The sequence below is a fragment of the Bos indicus genome, chromosome 21 (assembly GCF_029378745.1).
Source record: "Bos indicus isolate NIAB-ARS_2022 breed Sahiwal x Tharparkar chromosome 21, NIAB-ARS_B.indTharparkar_mat_pri_1.0, whole genome shotgun sequence".
Lineage (NCBI taxonomy): Eukaryota > Metazoa > Chordata > Mammalia > Artiodactyla > Bovidae > Bos > Bos indicus.
The window spans coordinates 18,387,124-18,408,054 of NC_091780.1; positions in this window are offsets into that span (position 1 = coordinate 18,387,124).

Below are 20,931 nucleotides of genomic sequence, written 5' to 3' on the forward strand. Positions count from 1 at the left end.
AGAAAAGCTATGACTAACCTAGACAGCATATTAAAAAGCAGAGGCATTACTTTGCCAACAAAGGTCCATCTAGTCAAAGCTACGGTTTTTCCAGTAGTCATGTACGGATGTGAGAGTTGAACTATAAAGAAATCTGGGCACTAAAGAATTGATGCTTTTGCACTGTGGTTTTGGAGAAAACTCTTGAGAGTTCCTTGGACTGCAAGGAGATCCAACCAGTCAATCCTAAAGGAAATCAGTCCTGAATATTTATTGGAAGGACTGATGTGGAAGCTGAAACTCCAATACTTTGGCCGCTTGATGTGAAGAACTGAGTTTGGAAAAGACCCTGGTGCTAGGAAAGATTGAAGGTGGGAGGAGAAGAGGATGACAGAGGTTGAAATGTTTGGATGGCATCACCGTCTCAATGGACATGAGTTTGAATAAGCTCAGGGAATTGGTGATGGACAGGGAAGCCTGGCATGCTGCAGTCCATGGGATGGCAAAGAGTTGAACACAATTGAGAGACTGATCTGAAATGACCTGATTCTTGAAAGACGAGATAGTGAAACAGGCATATGGGGAAGTCAAAGACTCAAAGACAAAAATTTAAAAAAAAAAAAAAAAAAAGGAGCATCCAGGGCTACTGATTAAAAAAAATGCCTACAGATAGATATGAGACAAAGGAGGTAACCTGTGAGAACTCAGGGACAGTACAGGCTATGTCAAAAGACATACGGATGAGAGGGAAGAACACTAGGATCAGTAAGAACCTACTGACTACCAGGCGTTTTCACATGCTTGATACCAGAACAATCCAATTTTAGTAGGAGGAATCTCCTCCTAAATCAATAGGATCAATAGGATGATGTGACTTGCCTACAAGAATGCAGCTAGTAACTGGTTGGGCTAGAATTTTAACTCAGGCTTTTCTACCTATAAAACCCATAAATTGTCTTTGGTATGGTATGCCTGTATTTAGGTACTCCTGTTTGAGCAAGCTCTGGGAGTTGGTGATGGACAAGGAAGCCTGGAGTGCTGCAGTCCATGGGGCTGCAAAAGTCAGACAGGACTGAGCAAATGAACACAACTGAACTTCGCTTTATTCATTCAACAGTAGCAGGCAGTGGGATTAGAGTGCTATACAAAGCAGAAACTATTCCAACACCCTCAGAACTTACTGTCTGACAGAAAAGAGATCCAAAATTAAATAAATAAATAAAAACCATTCTGATAAATTGTAATTTAATAAGTTTACAAATTTTCATGTATAATTTAATAAATATGTGTATAGAGAATTTTGGAGAATGAAGGAAACAAGTAAGATGCTGAGACAAAGCGTAAAGTGTGTTTTGAACAGAACTTACTTTCAAAAGAGGGGCTGTATGCAGGGATCCCACTCCTGGGTACACATCCAGACAAAACTACAGTACAAAAAGATACATGTACCCGAATGTTCATGGGCTTCCCCAATGGCTCAGCAGTAAGAATCCTGCAATGCAGAGATACAGGTTCAATCCCTGGGTTGGGAAGATCCCCTGGAGGAAGGCATGGCAACCCACTCCAGTATTCTTGCTGGGAAAATCTCATGGGCAGAGGAGCTTGGCAAGCTACAGTTCATAGGGTCTCAAAGAGTTGGACACGACTGAAGCAATGAGGAGCAGCAGCAATGTTCAAAGCAGTACTATTTATGAGAGCCAAAACATGGAAGCAACTTCAGTGTCCTTCAACAGATGAGAGGATAAAGAAGGTGTGGCACATACATACAGTAGAATACTACTCAGCCATAAAAAGGATAAAAGCATGCCTTCTACAGTAACGTGAATGGACCTAGAGATTATCATAGTAAGTGAAGAAAATCAGACATAAAAAGACAAATGATATCACTTATATATGGAATTTTTTTTAAGTTACAAATGAACTGATTTACAAAACAGAAATAGATCCACAGATATAGAACAGAAACTTATGGTTACCAAAGAGGAAATGGCAGGGAGGGATAACTTAGGAATTCGGAATTAACATATACACAATACTATATATAAAATAGATAAAAACCAAGTGTCTACTATAAAGCACTATATAGCACTTGTTCTGTTGCTCAGTCATGTCCAACTCTTTCCCATGGACTGTAACCTGCCAGGCTTCTCTGTCCATGGAATTTCCCAGGCAAGAATACTGGAGCGGGTTGCCATTTTCTTCTCCAGGGGATCTTCCCAACCAGGTGATCAAACTGAGGTCTCCTGCTTGGGAGATGGATTCTTTACCACTGAACCACCAGGGGAGCTCACTATATAGGAGTACTGTATTAAATATTTTATATTCAATATCTGTTAATAACTTATAAGGGAAAAGAATCTGGAAGAGAATATATAGATAGGTAGATACCTGAATCATCTAGGTGTACAGCTAAAACTAACCCAAGACTGTAAATCAACTATACCTTAATTTAAAAAAAAGAAAGAAGGCTCGTATGTGTCCTGTTGGTGGAGGTGAGATCAAAGTGGAAAGCTGAAGGATAAGGAAAAAACAGCCTTACAAAGAACAGGGAGAAGAACATAAACTTGATACTTTTTTTTTTTTTTTTTTTTTGCTATAAAACAAGCAGGTAAGATCGGCTACATCAAGATTCTACAAAGCTTTAGGATGTGGGTAGCTTGAGGGCATTTAAAAAAAAGATCACATAAAACTGCATAGGTGTTCTAATAGTGAGTGGTGCTAAATCGGTTCCTTCCTCCTTTTTTCTTTTTCTTTTGTTCTTACCTTCATTCATTCATTCATTCTTATTTTTATTCGTTTTTTTCTTTTTAAAAAAATTTCCATTTAGTTACTTAGGTGAAAAAAATTTAATGGTTAATCTTTTATCTTATATTCAGGAGTGTGTTGGACAATAATCTCCCATGTGCTGTGTTAGTCGCTCAGGCGTGTCCGACTGCAGCACCATGGACTGTCGCCCACCAGGCTCCCCTGTCCATGGGGATTCTTCACACAAGAATACTGCAGTGGGTAGCTATCCCTTCTCCAGGGGATCCTCCCAACCCAGGGATTGAACCTAGGTCTCCTGCATTGCAGGCAGATTCTTTACTGTCTGAACCATCCTCATGACCTACTTAAAAAAACAAGGTTGGATTGAGACTCAAATGTCATAATATTTAAGTGGCAATTTAAGTGGTTAAGTATCCACACTGAAACATGTTGATGGTTCTAGAATCTGGATCAGAGCTGTGGGGCTCAACCTGTGGTCCTGTTTTATTGAACATTTTCATCCAAGATTTGCACAGAATCACAAAAAATGTGATTATGGTTGGATGGGTAAACTACAGTTGTGACAGAAAAAAAAATTCAAATACTTTAAGTTGTTATATGCTGTGTTAACCAAAATAATAAGAATAAAATGGAAAGTATGAAAATGCCTATATTCATTAAAATGATTGAGTTTACAAATGCAGATGTAGAGAGATTGGCTTGAGGGCAGTTCATGTGAGTGCTGGGAGTCGAAGTTGTCACAGCTTAAACGAGTCAACTGTGCCGGAAGGTTCCTAAGTGAAACCTCCACGGGTAAGACTTCTATAATCTGCCCTGGTCAGAGCCCATTGTGCTCAGATCTGACCCCTCCCTTGAAGACCAATGTGAAAAAGTAGAATTGATCCAGAGGAGAGTAGCTTTGGCCTCAGCCATTCAACTACATGAATGCTATTTCCACTTAGTGCATATAAATATACCTCTGTTCCTTTCAGTTGTAATGTTTTGCCTCCTGAATTTTGTATGTTGGATCCTTTTTGGAATCTAGGTTTAAATGTAAAAGCAGCTTCCTCAGAGCACTTCTATTATCAAAAACTACTGGCCTCATTCCCTGCCCACCCCAGTCACCCACTGGCACGTTACCCTACTTTATTTTCTTCATTTTGCATGTATCTCTTTGAAAATATCATTTTATGTGTTTTTTGTTGTTGTTGTCTAGTCACTAAGTCATGTCTAACTCTTCTCTCTCCCCATGGAAGCCCTCCAGGCTCTTCAGTCCATGGGATTTCCCAGTCAAGAATACTGGAGTCTGTTGTGATTTCCTCCTCCAGGGGAATCTTCCCGACCCAGGTATCTAGCCTGCATCTCCTGCACTGCAGGTGGATTCTTTACCACTGAGCCACACTGGAAGCCTTTTTGTGTGTTTAGGTATCTAAATTCTAAGACATTCTAATTTTCCTTAGAAATGGAAGTATGAAGACAGGGCTTCATTTATCTTGGCTTTCCCTAGGCTACCAAACAGAAAGCCTCAAAATAAATTTGCTTGAAGGACTGACTCCCCTGGTGGTCCCATAGTTAGGACCCCACCCTTCCAATGTAGGGGTCAAGTGTTCAGTCCCTGATAGGGGAACTAAGATCCCACATGCTGCATGGCACAGCCAAAAAATACCAAAATTTGTTTGGAAAGGAATCATGTCAAGAAAAACAGAGATAAACTGCTAAATTTAAACTGGAGTAAAGGACTAAATTTAAACTGGAGAAGGAAATGGCAACCCACTCCAGTATTCTTGCTTGGAAAATCCCATGGACAGAGGAGCTTGGCAGGCGATGGTCCCTGGGGTCACAATAGTCAAGATGACTTAGTGACTAAACTGCTAAAGTAAAGGACTATAGCAGAGTTGCCTGCAACTCGATGAAGCACCATCAAGGGAAACAGAGAGACCCATGGTGTAGAACTTACGCCAGAGGCACATTTAGGACTAATAAGTAGAACTTAAGGAGTCTCATTTTTGGCTCAAAATTAGGAACAGCTTCCTGTTAATCTGACCGATCTGGCAACATTATTAGCAGAATGAAGTTGTGAAAGAGTCCAATTGTATACAAACAATCAGAAATTGCCTAGCTGTGCACTGAAGAAATTGCACAGTCACACCCTGGATAAGTAGGAGGCTGAACTAAATGATGTCTAAAGCCATCTTTAGTTGGAAGCATTTATGTATCTGTAACATCTGTAAAGATCCAGACAAGCATTTGCTTTATTCTGTTATTGAACCAAGGAGGAACTCCAGCTGCAGTAAAGAGCTTAGAACAAAAGCTTAGAACTGAGCTGAGCTCAATTCACTTAAGATATTTATTTTTATTATTCTCTTATGTTACCAGTTTCACAAGCATAAAGGAGAAAAAAAAAAAAAAAACAAGTTGGGGAGGGGAGTCTCATTTATGAGACCAAGATTCCAACATGCCGTTAAGCAGAGACCCTAATTATTAATTAATAAGACAATTTTCTTAAGACACGTTATTTACCAGATTGGTGGTGTTAATGAGGATGTTTTGCAGCTAATTTAATGCACAGCAATGAGCATTTTTATCACGAAAAGGACAAAATTCCTCTATATAATCAAAGCTCTCGTTAGCAGCAAACTTCTGGTAAGTAATTCCTCATGCCTAAATGGAAGACACGAACACTGCAAAGATCTCTCCCTGGGGAAGTTAAGACTTTGAAGCATGCATTAACATGAGATACTTCCTCAGAAATGCTCTGAGAACTCTACATTTCCATCTTCTACTGACTTCCAATGCGCACATAACAGTACTTACCCACGGGAGCCATCAACTGGACTGGCCTCAGCTAGTTGCTATTTTGTTTGCATAGAAACCTGGGTTCAGGTGATTCCAAAGCACCCTCTGTTGAATATTTCTAAGTAACGCTCTTTACCCATCCCTCCTATTCAACATTAAAATCAGTTAGTGTAGGACCTCCCTGGTGGTCAAGTGGTTAAGAATACACCCATCAACACAAGGGACACCAGTTCGACCCCTGATCCAGGAAGATCCCACATGTTATGGGACAACTAAGCCTGTGTGCCATAACTGCTGAGCCCTCACATCCTAAAGCCCGTGCTCTGCAACAAAAAAAGTCACCGCGAGAAGCCTGTGCCCCACAACTAGCGCTTGCTGCAGCTAGAGAAAATCCGAAAGCCCATTTGCAGCAATGAGCACCCAGCACAGCCAAAAATAAATAATTAAGTCAAGGGTGCCATCATTCTCACCCGAGACTTTCACAATATCAGGGTCTACCCCAAGGTATCAATTTCCACGCTTCCCCATTGCCAGTGAGTTGACAGAATGAGAGCGCGAGATTTAGTCGCTCAGTTGTGTCCAACTCTTTGCAGTCCCATGAACGGTAGCCTGCCAGGCTCCTCTGTCCATGGGGATTCTCCAGGCAAAAATACTGGAGTGAGTTGCCATTCTCTTCTCCAGGGGTCTTCCCAACTCAGGGATCGAACCCAGGTCTCCTGCATTGCAGGCAAATTCTTTACTGTCTGGGCCACCATCAGTCTCTCAGCTAATACCAGAAATGTCCAACCCAGGAGGCTCCAAAACCTCAACCATCTGGTCTGTTCATTGTAATCCCATCAGCAGTGACAAGCTCAGGAACACGAGGTGTTGAATCAGTACTCTGGAAGGCTAATTAGAGTTTCTCTGCTCATCTCTTCAGTTTACCTTCTTTTGGCACACATAGGTGGACTTCCTCTAAAATATTTCTGCTTGGACACAACTGTGCCCAGTCACTCAGTTGTGTCCAACTCTTTGTGGGATTGAAGCCCACAAGGCTCCTCTGTCCATGGGATTCTCCAGGCAAGAATGCTAGTGCTAGTGTTGAGTTGCTCAGTTGTGTCTGACTCTTTGTGACCCTTTGGACTGTGGCCTGCCAGGCTCCTCTGTCCATGGAGTTTTCCAGGCAAGAACACTGGAGTCCGGTGTCATCTCCTTCTCCAGGGAATCTTCCCAATCTAGGGATCGAATCGCTGTCTCTTGCATCTCCTACATTGGCAGGCGGATTCTTTACCACTAGTGCCATCTGGGAAACCCTGGGCATAAGAAGTAGAAATTATCAAAATATTAGAAGAAACTTACTTCTTAATCTCTGTGAGCATCACTTTAGATGGTAGAGATGAGGAATAGTGTATCATGTAGAGAGTGGGCTAGAAAGTCATAGAGATTAATGTTCAAATTCTAGCTCTGCTCTTCACCTATTGTGAGAACTGGACAAGTTCCTTAGTTTCATAAAGCGTCAATATCCTTACCTACAAACACAGGATAATGCTGGGGCTTCCCTGCGGCTGAGCAGTAAGGAATCTGCCCACAATGTTGGAGACTTGCAGGAGACGCGTGTTTGATCCGTAGGTTAGTAAAATTCTCTGGAGTAGGAAATGGCAATCCACTCCAGTATCCTGGCCTGGAGAACCCCATGGACAGAGGAGCCTGGTGGGGCTACAGCCCCTGGAGTTGCAAAGAGTCAGATAGAACTGAGTGATTTAACAACAACTGCCTGGGGCAGTGGTTGAGAATAGGACAGGAGTTCATAAACATGAAGCGCTGAGTAAAGTGCAAGTACGCAGGAAGTAACCAGACATTACTATTATTATAATTTTTATAACAAATAATACTGTTAACTATGCTAGCAGCAGTGTGGAAAGGCTCGTGTCTATTTCTAGTGTTGCACATTGGGGTTGCTGTAATACAGAGACTCCGTGACAGTGTTCGTGCCCCTTTCCATTGTAATGTCACAGCACAGTTATTTTTTTTTTAGTTGTCTTACCTGGACCACTGCCTTCTAATGTGGCTTCCACTTTCAATGTCTTCCAATTTATTTATTTATCTTAAAGATTTTTTTTAATGTGGGCCATTTTTAAAGTCTTTATTAAATTTGTTACACTATTGTGCCGGGAGCCGGCATATTGCATATTGAGTGCATATTGCATATTGCATATTGCATACTGAGTGCAGCACTTTCCACAGCATCATCTTTCAGGATCTGGAATAGCTCAACTGGAATTCTATCACTGCCGGGAGCCAGTGTGAGGAACCCTGCCCATGACAAAGGTCATGAGGAAGGAGGCTCAGCATACGCAAAGGCGGGATTGAGCTTCAGGAGTCCCCCTGGAAATTCTCGAGCATATACCCCCAAAACCAGAGTCTGCCTACTTTCTGCTTTGTGCTTTCACCTACACCTCTGACTTTACGGGGGGCTGTCCCCCACTACTTCTCTGAAAAAAGAGTTAGCTTACAGCTCCAGTTAATAATTCCTGGGTGTGACAGTGTTTCAACCTACAAAGTCCCTTGGAAGTCCTCTAGCCTGCCTGAATAGGTTTTTCTGGCCACATGTGATTGCTCAGAGCCTCCAAACTGTGAGAGGCATGAGATGTTCTAAACTGTCTGAATACAGATTCCTTTGAGCAGTTGAAAGGTTGATAAGAAATTGTATTGGTGAAGGGATTTTCACTTGTTGGGCCAATGTTTACTGCTAAGTCTCCATATCCCTTACCTGCTGTGTCCCTGGCAGTGTATTGATTAATATAATTGGTGTAAGTAGTAGCTTTAATGTTTGTAACCTGGGACCCTTGAGTTAATTCTTTTTCTTGTTATAGCCCACCACACCTTTGCTCTGTAGGAATGCAACTTTATCTAATGCTTTTTGGAGGCTGGCACCTGACTTTAGAATAATCACCTTTAGAGAAAAAGGCCTCCGGGCCAGAAGATGATGCAAATCACCTAAACTTTTGCATATGATAAGTTTGCAGGAAGAAAGCCTGGCTTACTGCATGACTCTACCCCTTCCCCCATTATCCTCTATGCATAACTTAAGGTATAAAAACTACTTTGGAAAATAAAGTGCGGGCTTTGTTCACTGAAACTTGGTCTCACCATGTCGTTCTTTCTCTTACCTTCTGGCTGAATTATTCAGCCTCTTTTCTCCTCTGAATTTCCTCACTGAGCTATCCTCATTCTATTACTCTTTATATCCTTAATTAACATTTAATTAAGCAATTGTTTCCTGATCTTCGCCGACGAGTCTCTCCTTCGAATACCCTGGATCAGCCGGGGCTGTTCCCCGGCACTATTGCTTCTGTTTTATGGTTTTATCTTTGGCCACACACCATGTGAGATCTTAGGTCCCCAAAGATGGATTCAACCCACAGCCACTGCATTGGAAGGTGAAGTCTTAACCACTGGATTGCAAGGAAAGTCCCTCTCTTCCTATTTATCATCCAATTCATTCTTTTCAACACTACTGCAATTATTTCCTTACAGATATTTCTAATTATTCATTTAACACTTGTATCTAGGATATCTTCTAAGGTCTATCAAATAACATTGGATGCCCTTAGTATAACATTTGGGGACCTCTGAATTCTAGACCAGGATGTCTAGCTCTAGGTGAGTGATCACACCATAACTTTATGGCAAATAAATGCGGAAAAGGTGTAAACAGTGATAGATTTTATTTTCTTGAGCTCCAAAATCACTGTGAATGGTGACTGCTGCCAGGAAAGTAAAAGATGCTTGCTCATTGGAAGAAAAGCTATGACAAACCTAGACAGCTTAGTTAAAAGCAGAGACAGAACTTTGCCAACAAAGGTCCATATAGTCAAAACTATGGTTTTAGACCAAACTACTCCTAGTTCACAACTTCCATCAAAATTCTGAACAATCAATATCCAGATGCAACCTAGTTGGTGGTAAAGATAAGAAGTCATGGAGAGAAGGAAGGTTATTCCTTAGGGCTGAAAGTTTTGTTCTCCTTTTTCCTTTGTAGAATAGGACAATGAGTAAATTTACAATGAATAAAGAAGAAAGCAATACATCTGTCATCAACAGAACTTCATTTAATTTTTTTTACTGCATTAAAAAAAAGAGATTCATAACACTGATACACATTTATATGTCTTAAATGTTTGACATGACAAATTGGCCATGTTTGGTTGGCCAAAACGTTTGCTGTTTTCTTTAAGATTGTGTGGAAAAACTCAAATGAAATTTTTGGCCAACCCAATACTATGCCATTCAAAAGCAGACTATATCTAGAATATATTAGTACATTCTTTTTAGAGAGGTTTTGAAATTTGGTAAATATGACAAGGTTTATATTCTCCCTCAAAGCTGATATATTTTTCACACAACTACCTATGTCCCCCTTCATGTATCACAACACTGTCGTAGCAAAGAGGCTTGTATAACTCAATGAAGCTATGAGTCATGCTGCGCAGGGTCCCCTAAGATGGATAGGTCATCATGAAGAGTTCTGACAAAACACTCACAAACCTAGACAACGTATTAAAAAGCAGAAATATCACTTCACTGGCAAAGGTCTATAAAGTCAAAGCTATGATTTTTCTAGCAGTCATGTATGGATGTGAGAGTTGGGCCATAAACAAGGCTGAGTACTGAAGAATTGATGCTTTTAAATTTGGTGCTGGATAAGACTCTTGAGAGTCCCTTGGACTGCAAAGAGATTAAAGAAGTCAATATTAAAGAAATCAACCCTGGATATTCATTGGAAGGACTGATGCTGAAACTGAAACTCCATTATTTTGGCCACCTGATTCAAAGAGCCACCTCACAGGAAAAGGCCCGGATGCTGGGAAAGATTAAAGGCAGAAGGAAAGGGGTGGGAGAAGATGAGATGGTTAGATACTATCACTGGCTCAATGGACATGAATACAGCAAACTCTGAGAGATAGTGAAGAACAGAGGGGCCTGGTGTGCTGCAGTCCATGGTGTAGCAAAGGGTCAGACACAATTTTACGGGGTGAACAGCAACAACAAGCCTGCTATGCCACAAACCCCATCGTTTCTTGGTGATCATAGACAATACTTGGAAGTGACTATAGGTTATGTTGAAGTATTTTAAAAGATAACCTGTAATAATGATGTCTTAAGTATTGGGCAGGGATGGCCCTCAATGTCAGGATAAACCCTAGTGTTGGGTTAAGAAGCACTCCCTTCCTTACTTCCTGAAACACAGTTCCAACAAACAACAAAGCTAAGCCTTGCCTGAATCTGGAGTCTCAGAAGATAAGGAACTAGAAGACTACATACAGAGAGTCTCTTGACCATGAGTCTTTTGATCATGCCTTCAATTTGATCCAGCATATCTCTATTGAGAACTTCCTGTGTACTCAATATTATATAAAGCACAACTACACTGGACAGGACTTCAAGACTGTCATTTTGTTAGGCTCATTAAAGCCTTCAACACCACCCTAGCTTTGCATAAGAACAAGATGCTATATTCCATCACTAAAATCATCTATATGAGGAAGCATGGTATTTTCCAGAATCCAACAGCTTGTCCCCCACCCCCATGAAATTATTTCAATTACACCCCGAGGGCCCATGTCTTCTCTCTTCTCCAAATAGACAGTGGATAGTGACTCACTCTGGAAACACTGACAAATAGTCTCTAAATGGCTTTAGATAAGAAGATTCTGGCCTCCATTTGCAGAGACTGATAAATGGCAGGGCCAGGAAAGGAGAAGTGCAGAATCAGAGGGATGGAAGAGACAAGGGTGTAAGGATAAGATAAAAATAATCTTTGAGAGAAAAGATCGCTAGGACCAGGAAGCTGCTTCACTGCTGATGAGTCCTCCGAATGGCCTCCAGTTAACCACCAGCCATCAGCAAATTACTCATAAAATGTCCACTTTAAAATGATATTCATGTCTCCAGCTGTTAACCCCAACCAACACTTCTTCCATTAATAATCCAAAATATGATGGTCTGGAAAAATGTAAATCCCCACCACCACCATTCATACAGAAAAACCAAGAGGGTCTTGAATGTCTTCTTTCAAGATGGTGATGAAACAGGAGGAGAGGGGGCTGGGCACAACCTTTGAAAGAATGGAATAGCCTGAGGACACCACATAATTTGATTAGAAATAAACAGGTCCAAGATGGCAGATGAGTTGCCTTCCACTAGACCTTGAACCCCAGTAATGTTTATCATAACACATCAGCATGCTGAGTGACACACCCGGTAATGCTATGACTGTTCCAAGGCTGACCATCAAAGACCAAAATGTGGGCAGTGGCCCAATTCCTGGAAATATCTGACCCTTCCCTGAAATAGTATAACTGTCCCACTCATTAGCCTATGAAATTAGCCAGCCCATAAAAACCAACTACATCGTATTTTGAGGTGATTCTCACCTTCTGATGGAGAAGGAAATGGCACCCCGCTCCAGTACTCTTGCCTGGAAAATCCCATGGGCAGAGGAGCCTGGTAGGCTGCAGTCCATGGGGTCGCTAAGAGTCAGACACGACTGAGCGACTTCACTTTCACTTTTCACTTCCATGCATTGGAGAAGGAAATGGCAACCCACTCCACTATTCTTGCCTGGAGAATCCCAGGGACGGGGGAGCCTGGTGGGCTGCCATCTATGGGGTCGCACAGAATCGGACACGACTGAAGTGACTTAGCAGCTCACCTTCTGAGACACTGCACACTCTGTGGAGTGAGTTTCTCTCTAAATAAATCCACTTCTTACCTACTACTTTGTCTCTCACTGAATTCTTTCTGCGATGAGACATCAAGACCTGAGTTTCATTAAGTCTTGAAACCAGGGTGTGATCTCAGTCAAAAGACCATGAGTTTTGGCCAGGGTCCAGTCCTGGCCTCAAGTCCCAATCTGGGTTTTGACTGGGTTCAAGTCCCAGCTGTGCAGGTTCAAGTCCCAATTTGAATTACAGGGTACCAGTAACACTAACATAAAACCCATATCTTTCTTCTGAATCAAGGTGGGACTAGATATAATTAGCCTAATTTTTTTTTGGCTGCAAAGAGTTTGGAGAAAGAGATCATCAAACTAAGATTAAGTTCAACATCATAGTTACCATGATTATATATGATATCAGTCAATGTCATGGGAAAATATTAATTGAAATGAACTAATCCACTCAGTACTGAGTGCAGAACAAACTTGGGCATCAAGCTGGAGAAGGAAGTTCCACTCCCTGTTTGCCTCTCAGATCCAGGTAACCAAGTCTTCTAGAAGCCTGGCGAAGGGCTACTTCTTCCCAACTAACGAGGTTATGAAAAATATCCTCCCTGGGACTTAATTGGAAACAAACTAAAAATCAGATCCATCCTCTTTAACTGAATGGAATCTGATCCTTCAGAATTGGGTTTACACCTAAGCTGAAGGTAAGATTGTAAGTAATCTTCTGCACTATGGCAAGTGTGTAGGAGTGGGGAGGGGGGTGGGCGCTGTGTGAAGATTCAAGAGGAGATGATACGAAGTGATACTCTGCGGATGGGTCTTCACAGTCAGTCTACCTGCATGCCATTGTCTCAAGGCTTCACGCCCTTTCAGCCTTCACCAAGCAAGTCACTCACCTGTTGGTCATGTGAGGCCATAGAAAGGAGAGGTTTCTTCTACTCATTAGACATGTAAACAAATTGATATAACCAGAGGATAAATCAAGATACACTACAATCTCTTTTCCAAAGCAAGTTAGTGGCAAAATGCTTTACTCTGGATCACTTCCTGAAAATGATGTCACTAAGAAGGGCTAAATAGCAGGTCCATGGGTCAAGGACAAATACATAATGGAAATTAGAATAGGAAAAGTCCCAAGGAAGATAACTGTCAGCCTCTTGACCCCAAGGAAATGAAGTTGTACTCTACCCAGATGAAGTCCAGAAAGGTTAAGTGGGTTGGCCAAGGTCACAAGATTAGTATATGGTAGGAAGTTGAATGGTGAGCAAATCTCATCTCTATCTCCTGCCTCTTCTTAAGCTCTCTTTTGACCATTAAAAAAAAAATGGACAGAAATCAATAGTTCTGAATAGTGTGTTTTTCTCTCGGCTGCTCAAAGTGAATCAGCTAAATGTATACATATATCCCCACTTCGAGCCTCCCTCCCACACCCCCCGTATCCCACCCTCTAGGTCATCACAGAGCACGGAGTTGAGCTCTCTCTGCTGCACAGCAGCTTCCAACCATCTGTGCATTTTGCACACGCTCCTGTATGCATGTCAGTGCTACTTTCCCAGTTGCCCCACCCGCCCTTCCCTCCCACCTGTGTCCTTATGTCCACTCTCTATGTCTGCATCTATTCCTGCCCTGCAAATAGGTTCATCTGTACCATAGTTTCTAGATTTCACATATGAAGTAAGTCAGAAAGAGAAAAACATGTCATATTAACATATATATGTGGAATCTAGAAAGATGGTGCATGTGTGTTCAGTCGTGTCCAACTCTTTGTGACCTCATGGACCAGGCTCCTCTGTCCATGGGATTTCCCAGACAAGAATGCTGGGGTGGGTTGCCATTCTCTTTGCAGGGGAATCTTCCTGACCCAGGGATTGAATCTGAATCTCCTGTGTCTTCTGCATTGGGAAGCAGATTCTTTACCACTCAGCCACCTACAGAGCCCAGAAAAATGGTGCAGAAGACTTAATGGGTGCTCTGAGGTGACAAGCTCCTATTCCTAGAGTATCAGTGCAGTAATAAGTAGCTAGCTGCCTACAGGATGAATTTTTAGAAAAAAGATAAAATAAGATTATGTCTTAGAATGGTCTATCAAAGCAGTCACACAAAAGTCTGGTGTCTCAATAGAATTTTATCCTTGAGCTTTGAGAGAAACATCATATTTTAGCAGCAATATTACAGTAAGAGCAGAGTCGGAGAGCTGATGATGATGGTCACAGAGCAAAGGGATACATTTTCCAGTCATGAAGAAAGACAGAGTCTATGTTGATTGGTCCAATTTCCTTTTCTAAGAGTAGCCCAGATGGAGTTGGGGTGCTGGTGTTCTCCACTTAATTGTCACTGAGGCTGTACTTAAATGCAAATTACTGCTGGTGGGATAATAATAAAACATTCTTACATTCATTATAGTGTTGTAGAAATTCTTAAAATTTTCCATGAGAATCATACAAAACTAATGAAGTCGGGCAAACACAAACTAGTCAATTTTATTAGCAAATGTGTCCCATGTCTTGTAATTAACTTAGCAATACACTGAACAACTGGTTATTGAGTACCTACTATGTGTCAGTCACTGTAACAGCTGGGGGGAATGTATCAGCTGAAAGAAGACAGCAAAATCCCCTCCCTCTCATTAGGCTACAGTTTCGGAAGCAAACAGATAACCAGTGAATGAACAGATATATGGTAAATGATGTTAGATGGTTAAAAAAAGGCAAGAGGATAAAAAGCTATAGTGGAGTACTCTCTTAAGGTAGTATAACAGCAAGAGGTCTCCATCTCTGAAAAGGTAATACTTGAGTAGAGGTGGGCAGCTCTCAAGGAGGGGATTGGTCTTGTCATATGTACTGGGAGATTCAAATGACCCAAACAGGGATAAGCATGTTTGGCCACACAGGGTGTGAAGGGAAAGAAGAAGATATGAGTCAGAAAGTGTGGGGTTGAGGAGATTACACAGGATCATGGAGGCATGGAGAATATCTGGACATAATGAATGTGGTGGAAGCCACACAGGATGATGAGCAAGGGAGGGATTTTGACTTCTGTCTTACTACTACTACTCCTAAGTCACTTCAGTTGTGTCCGACTCTGTGCAACCCCATAGACGGCAGCCCACCAGGCTCCCCTGTCCCTGGGATTCTCCAGGCAAGAACACTGGAGTGGGTTGCCATTTCCTTCTCCAATGCAGGAAAGTGAAAAGTGAAAGTGAAGTCGCTCAGTCGTGTCCGACTCTTAGCGACCCCATGGACTTCAGCCTACCAGGCTCCTCCATCCATGGGATTTTCCAGGCAAGAGTACTGAAGTGGGGTGCCATTGCCTTCTCTGGACTTCTGTCTTGAGAATAGCTAAAAGAAGGGATAAGATCAGAGATATGATTCGAATTCTGGACCTTTTCCTATACTTCTGTAAAGCAGAAGATCCCAGGATATCTAAATTCAGCTTGCAGTGTTACATAGATCTTTAGGTCCCTAGAGCTGACTTCTTATATCCGGTCCTTCCCTCCTTGCGCAGGCAGGTGAGGTGACCTCTCAAGATGAATTCTGGTTTGTCCAAACCAGATGGGATCCTGTCTTGCCTGTTTCCCCATCAAAGACTTACACAGATGCAGTGAAGTACAAAGAACATTCACTTAGGACAGGAGATATCAATGTATGTCACTGAAGTTACTAAAACCTCTTAAAATAGATGAGCTATTTCTGTCTTTCTAAAATGGAACTTCTCACAGCAGTGGAGCTGGATGGCCTGGGATGGTCTTTTCACTTCCCTGTGATTCCATTGGTTTCTTTGCCACTGTTACTGACATCACTAACTGAGAAAACCAGGCGCAATGTCTCACATTCTGCAAATGTTAAATTAAGACACATGAAAGCCACAATTTGGGAGAGAATGTTTGCAAAAGACACATCTGGTAAAGTACATTTACCCGAAATATACAAAGAACATTGAAAAATCAACAAGTAGAAAACAACCAACTGTATTTAAAAAATGGGCCAGAGATCTTAACAGACCATTCACTGAAGAAGATACAGATGCCACATGAGCGTATGCTTTATATAAAAGATGTTCTGCCTCATAGGTCATCGGGGAAATGCAAACCATAATAAAAGGAGACCACTTCACACCCATTAGAATGGCCAAAATCCAGAACACCAACCACACCAAATGCTGATGAGGTTGTGGATCAACAGGAATTCTCATATACTGTTGGTGGGAATTTAAAATGGTACAGTCACTTTGGAAGTTTATTTGGTAATTTCTAACAAAATTAGTACTCTCACAGAGTGATTCCTCAATTGTGCCCCTGCATGTTTACCCCAAAGAGTTAAAATGTATCTCCACAGAAGAACCTGCACAGGGATGTTTATAGCAGCTTTGTAAATAATTGCCTAAATTCAGAAGCCATCTGGATGCCCTTCAGTAGGTGAGAGGATGAATAAACCCTGGTACATCCAGACAATGAAATATTATTCAGCACTAAACAGAAATGAATCATCATGTCATGAGAGGGCATGGAAGAAATTTAAATGCATATTGATAAGAGAAAGAAGTCAGTCTGAGAAGGCCATATACTGTACAATTTCAACAATATGACATTCCAGGCAAAAGAATGAATATGGGGGGAAAAAAATCAGTGGTTGCAAGGGGTAAAGGGGAAGTGAAGGATGAGTAAGTGGAGCATAGAGGGTTTTTAGGGAAGTAAAACTACTCTCTATGATATTATTAATGATGTCCATTGCATCGATTATACCATCCAATCATCTCATCCTCTGTTGTCCCCTTCTCCTGCTCTCAATCTTTTCCAGCATCAGTGTCTTTTCCAATAAGTCAGCTCTTCACATCAGGTGGCCAAAGTATTGGAGCTTCAGCTTCATCATCAGTCCTTCCAATGAATATTCAGGACTGGTTTCCTTTAGGATTGACTGGTTTGATCTCCTTGCAGTCCAAGGGACTCTCAAGAGTCTTCACTACCACAATTCGAAAGCATCAATTTTTTGGTACTCAGACTTCCTTATGGTCCAACTCTCACATTCATACAAAGCTACTGGAAAAACCATAGCTTTGATTATATGGACTTTGTTGGCAAAGTGATGCCTCTGCTTTTTAATACACTGTTATAATTGTCATGGCTTTTCTTCCAAGGTGAAAGTGTCTTTTAATTTTGTGGCTACAGTCACCATCACTGTCTACAGTGATTTTGGAGCCCAAGAAAATAAAATTTGCCAGTTTCCACTTCACATGTGGCAGTAGTGATAAAGAATCCACCTGCCTGTGCAGGAGACATGGGTTTGATCCCTGGGTCAAGAAGATCCCCTGGTGTAGGAAATGATGAATACTCCAGTATTCGTGACTGGAAAATTTCATGGAGAGTGAAGCCTGGTGGGCTACAGTCCAAAGATTCACAGAAATTTGGACTTGGCTAACCACACACACACACATGGCATTATTAATTTGACCAAACTCATAGAAGATTCAACATCTAGAGTGAACCCTAATGTAAACTGTGAACTTTGGATCATTATGATATGTCAAAGTAGGTGCATCAGTTGTAAAACACGCATCCGTCTGGTGGAGGATGTTGATCTTGGGGAAAGCCATGTATGTGTAAGTGTAGGGGGATTTGAGAAATCTTTGTACTATTCCTTCAATTTTTCTGTGAACATAAAACTTCTCTAAAAAATAAAGTCTATTAAAAAAAAAAAAAAAGCAGAAATGTCATTAGAAAAAGAATAGCCTTAATGCATCCACTTAATTCATTCACCATTTTCTCATGAGTATTATTAAGCACCCACCACGTCGTACGCCATGATGTAAGCAGAGAGGTTGCAGCAGTGAGCAACACAGATAGGAACCCTCCCCAGTGAAGGAAAAAGAAATAGTGAACAAGTAAAAAAATATCAGGGCTTCCCTGGTGACTCAGACAGTAAAGAATCCTCCTGCAATGCAGGAGACCTGGGTTTGATCCCTGGTTGGAAACATTCCCTGGAGAAGGGAATGGCAACCCATTCCAGTATTCTTGCCTGGAGAATTCCATGGACAGAGGAGCCTGGAGGGCTTCTACAGTCCATGTAGTCACAAAGATTAGGACATGACTGAATGACTAACACTTTCACTTTATTTTCACACAAAGATTAACATCATTTCCAATGCTTTTAAGAGAAACAGTGGACTGGGCAATGAGACCATAAAGCATTGTCTGGAGCACAGGTGGAGGTGTCATTAGGATAGGTGTTTGGGCTCAATCTGGAATACCAGGAAGAAAGTGGACTTGCAAAGACCCGCCATGATTAGTATGGCTCCCCTGAGTGACCACGCTCAGAGCCCCAGCAGTTCATTATCCCAGAGACAAGACTGCTGTGCACAGACATATACAGGCTAATGGACCCAAGGTGGCAAGTGAATAACAAAAGCACTCAGGTAGTCCCCTTTTAAGGCAAGGAGGGAAGGACAGTTTGTGGAAGTCAGCTTTAGGATGGAAATCTCTGAATTGCCCTGACAGCTGCCAGCCTCTGGAGAGTCTGGAAGGTCCTTCAGTGATGCCTTGGATTGCCCTTCTCTGCACTCCCAGCCCCCCACTCCAGGCCCCTCCAGCCTCCTGGCTCTCTGCTCTTCCAGGACCAGAGACCAGTGTCATTCTCAGCTCTGGGAAACTCCACAGGCAATTAATTGTCACTCTCTTCCATAATAAAGCACCAAAGGGGGAACTGTGGTGGTGGGTTGTTCCAATTCTGATATGAGGGGAGAGTTCCCAGGCTCTCTCACGACCCACAAGCCTTGAATCCTCTCCGATAAGAAAGTGAAAGGGACAGGAGAAATATTGCATCACACTCCGGTATTCTTGCTTGGGAAATCCCATGGCCAGAGGAGCTTGGCGGGCTACAGTCCATGGGGTTGCTAAGAGCTGGACACGACTTGACGATTTAGATTCCCTTGTATTCGGAATCGAAAAAGAAATGATACAAATGAATTTATTATTTACCAAACAAAAAGAGACAGTTTAGAGAACTCACTTATGGTTACCAGGATGGAAATATGGGGGGATAGTTAGGGAGTTTGGGATGGACATGTACACAGTGCTAAGTTTAACATGGATAACCAACAAGACCTACTGTATAGCACAGGGGACTCTGCTCAATGTTAAGTGGCAGCCTGGATGGGAGGGGAGTTTGGGGGAGAATGGATACATGTGCATGCATGCCTGAGTCCCTTCTCTGTTCACCTGAAGCTATCACAACATTGTTAACTGGCTATACTCCAATAAAAAATAAAAAGTTTAAAAAAAGAAAGAGCAAAAAAGGTATCAATGTCTCCTGTATTCAAGATTGTAGGCAAAGGACCTTTCCCATGTGGATGATATTTTCAAGTAACAGAAGTTTATCCCTTTGCCAAATTAAAAGACACAAGAACAACAAAAGACATGCTAATTCTGTTTGCTTATGTCCTGCAAGGCATTAAAAATAAGTATTTGTGGTGGATTAGTCTCAACAAGGCAGGATTGAAATGTTTCTTTGATGGGTGGCAGTTCCTACCTGCATTTGCTAATGTTCTCAGGTCCTTAGTGAATTTACATTACATTGTTTTTAATGACTCAAGATCATTTTTTAGACCTGAAGACCTACTAAGTTTCAAAAAATGGTACCAGGTTACCAGGTATTTCAAGAGTAACTATCTGCTTTTTCTTTTGTCTTGATTTCCAATTTTTTTTTCATTCTCTTCCTTGCTTTCTCCTTTCCACCTATTATTTGTTATTGTTATCACAAAGTAATTATAATAGTATAATCCCTATTTTGTATGTCCATCCTCCATGAACCCCCCTCTGGATTTGCTCTAGGTTTGGCAACTGATTAGAACTGGGTGCAAAATTAACATAGTTCAATTATGAGTGATGGCTTAAGAGCATTTCTGTGAATAAGATGTTCATAATTTTGCATATGGACACTGACATATGGTTTGGCTGCTTTTTACTATTGTGCTAGAAGCTGGCAATATCCCAAATAAGTGGGGTTGAGAGAAAAAGTTATCTGCCTAGCATGTGAGATCATCATATTAAAATGATGAGTATTATTTTAATAACCTCTTATAGAGTCCCACATAAAAAAATTTTTTGTGCTGGACTAGTATGTGTATCCGGAGAAGGCAATGGCACCCCACTCCAGTACTCTTGCCTGGAAAATCCTATGGACAGAGGAGCCTGGTGGGCTGCTGTCTATGGGGTTGCACAGAGTCGGACACGACTGAAGTGACTTAGTATGTGTATCACATTGATTCAAGCAGGTATCATCATTATCATGGAAAGAACACTAAACTTCAAGTCATAAAAACCAGTCCTAAGTCATTACTTTGATACTAAATACTTGATGCTGTGAAAGTTATCTAACTGCCCAGTAAGAGCAACAATAAAATGGGTCAGATCATAATGATTGATTTGCCTCACAAAGTTGCTTTAGAATGAACTGAGGGCATGAGTGTGGAAAATTCTTTGGAAAAAAAAAAAAAAAGGTACTATATGCATGAATGTGTGCTTGCTCTTAATTACTTTTCAGCCTCTATCCTAATTTCTTCCATGGTAATGACTAACAGAAACTAGAATATTAAGGAAGAACAGAACCAAGTCAAAAACAGAAATCCAAAGCAGTCAAATCAACAACAGCAAAAACAACTAGAAATAATCAGGGGGAAAAAAAAACTCACTTGTAAACAAAATGATTATTTGA